This window comes from Pseudoliparis swirei, chromosome 1 (assembly GCF_029220125.1).
Source record: "Pseudoliparis swirei isolate HS2019 ecotype Mariana Trench chromosome 1, NWPU_hadal_v1, whole genome shotgun sequence".
Taxonomy (NCBI): domain Eukaryota; kingdom Metazoa; phylum Chordata; class Actinopteri; order Perciformes; family Liparidae; genus Pseudoliparis; species Pseudoliparis swirei.
In genome coordinates, this window is record NC_079388.1 from 1,432,537 (window position 1) to 1,435,296 (window position 2,760).

At 44.7% G+C, this 2,760-nt stretch overlaps 1 long non-coding RNA gene across 3 annotated transcripts; it reads left to right on the top strand.

Moving 5' to 3' along the window:
- The first annotated feature begins 219 nt into the window (after positions 1-219).
- Positions 220-1,417, top strand: LOC130192561 (uncharacterized). Of its 3 annotated transcripts, none has more exons than XR_008831411.1 (4): positions 220-292; positions 373-573; positions 982-1,022; positions 1,279-1,417. It is a non-coding gene; the product is annotated as an uncharacterized LOC130192561 (long non-coding RNA). The 3 variants fall into 3 exon arrangements; XR_008831412.1 differs by having other exon boundaries at positions 1,309-1,417; XR_008831413.1 differs by having other exon boundaries at positions 223-292; positions 393-573.
- The last annotated feature ends 1,343 nt before the right edge of the window (positions 1,418-2,760 follow it).

The window sequence follows — 2,760 nt, forward strand, 5'->3', positions numbered from 1 at the left end:
AATGGCTAATTTATTATTTCTTGGGCTACATTTATGAATGCAAGACTTGCAATCAACGATACGGTACTAATCTGAGTTCAGGCTGCTCGTCATAATCGGTCTCCCCGTGTTCAGGGGGACCGGTGACGGTCTCCCCATCGCGTCCAGCCTGACGCTGGTGTGCTCGACACGGGTTCATGCAGTCACACCCGGCGCATGCCTCCGCTGTCAGAGTTAAATATGAGACCCAGATAGCAGCTGATTCCGGGGCGGATCCGCCCTCAGGTCGCTAGATCCGCCCTCAGGTCGCCAGGTCGCTAGATCCGCCCGCAGGTCGCTAGATCCGCCCGCAGGTCGCTAGATCCGCCCGCAGGTCGCTAGATCCGCCCGCAGGTCGCTAGATCCGCCCGCAGGTCGCTAGATCCGCCCTACTGCCGCACTCGGTTTGGTCATGTGAACCGGATCCACCCGCATCTGCATCCGGTTCACACAGCGGCGGTTGTTCTAAATCGTTGCTCCTCTGACTTCTGCGCCTCGACTTTCCAAACTGGAATTTTCAAACCTGCAGCTCTTCGCGCCAGACATATTACTTAGGTAAGTGTTGAATTGTGTTGCTACTGTCGAATTATGGCTATTTTTCGAACTATCTCGGTTAGGGTTAGGGTGAGCTATCTTCTGCAGCTAGCGCTGAATTTTCAGTGGTTCTTGGTTGGAGCTACATACTTAGTATACTTAAGCTCCAACCCAAGCGCGATTGAAGCTGGGCAAGGTAATAACGAGGAGCGCTAGCTCACGAGCTAATAACGAGGAGCGCTAGCTCACGAGCTAATAACGAGGAGCGCTAGCTCACGAGCTAATAACGAGGAGCGCTAGCTTACGAGCTAATAACGAGGAGCGCTAGCTCGCAAGCTAATAAAGATGGCCAGCACAAACCTGTTTTTATTTAATTCGTATGTATTGAGTTCTCAACACATAATTTACAATTTGAAATGTCATCCTCAGTTTTACAGAAGTGTTCATCAGGATCGATCTCTACAATTCAGGTAAGCATGTCTTTTTGGAGGGAAGTTTTCACAGCAACTTAAAGACACATTTGAGAGGGAATTGTATAACCTGTTTAACTTTAAAATGACCAGATTTGTTTTAATCCATTAAAATACTATCTTAATGTATAGCGTAGTGTTTTTATTAAAGTTGCTAAATTGTTTTCTAGTTGCTAAATTGTTTTCAGAAGTTCTTGGAACAGAGTTATATTTCTGTGACTGATGACACTGTTTGTTTCTTTCCTCTGTAATTCAGGATGTTCCATCTGATTGAATTCTTGGACAGCAAAACAGTAGCAGTCGTGCCACAAAGCTGGTACAGTGGTGGTGGCTGCGTTTGGCCAGATTACCCGAGGGATGAAAGGGTGGACAAGGCGGTCCGAAGTGCCGAAGAACCTCACTGGCAGACACATTATGTCAGAATAATTAGATCATGCGGTATGCTAATTATATTAATATTCTAATAATTAGCAGTTTAAACAAATACATAAAAACATTTACCTTATGTTACATATGGGGTGGGGAAACAACATTTTAATCACATTGTTCTGGTCATAATTCTGTACTTTTTCATTGTGTTTTGACTTAATTTTTAGATGATTACTTGGTGGCAAGGCGATGGTTAACAAAATATATGTCCTGTGACACATCTGATCTCCATTCAGAAGAGGAGGCAATTCCTAAAAGGAGAAAGCCAATGCCTGTGTGAGTAAATGTGTATAAATTGTATTCTTTAGAACTCTTTTACCTTCATAAAATAAAGTGTCTGTCATTCAATGTTATAGTATGACAAATAATACATTTTTTTCCTAACTCCATTTCTAGCCATTTCTTTGGGGACTCGGATGCAGACAGCGAGACTGAAAATCGCCACCCCAAAAAAAAAAGGGTCCAACCACTAGCAGGACAGTTGCCCCTCCTCCAACTATTGCCCCTCCTCCACCTCTTGCCCCTCCTCCACCACGGACTTCATCACCAGCAGGACAGCGAACAAGCCATGCAGGGTACACACCAACCTGGCGAGGGGCGAGGTGTGGTTCAGACACCATTGCCTGCTGTGGTGAGCAACAACTCAAACGGCTATGGGATTCAAATTGAATCTTTTTAATCATTTCACTTTTTACAATGTTAACGATGGTAAATTGATACGAGACATGCAATACACACTGTCACATTGAATCCAAGTGAATATGATCATTACGATTGGATTAATGGAGTTGTATAACACTTGATGTTTCCATATTTGATGTAAAATCTCTCCCTTTTTTAAATGCTATTCTAATGTTTTTTTTTATAGCTGCTCAAGTTCAAATGATGGCCATGCTGGAGACGCTTACACAGCAGGTCCATCAATTAACACAGCAGGTCCATCAATTAACTTCCAAAATTGACAGCTTTGTTCGCCCCAGCGTGACACAAATGTCTGGTCAAGAAGTGGAGTGGAGAGACCCGTTTCCGTTGACCACAATGGAGGAAGTGGACATGTTTGAGCAACAGCTCAAAGATCCAGCCAACGCTTTAATGAAGAAGAGTGTGGTGAGTTTTTGTTTTGTTTTAAGAATCTACTAGCGGGACAGTTGACCCTCCTCCAACTATTGTCCCATCTCCTCCACAGACTTCATCACCAGCAGGACAGCGAACAAGCCATGCAGGGTACACACCAACCTGGCGAGCGGCGAGGTGTGGTTCAGACGCCATCGCCTGCTGTGGTGAGCAACAACTCAAACGGCTATGGGAT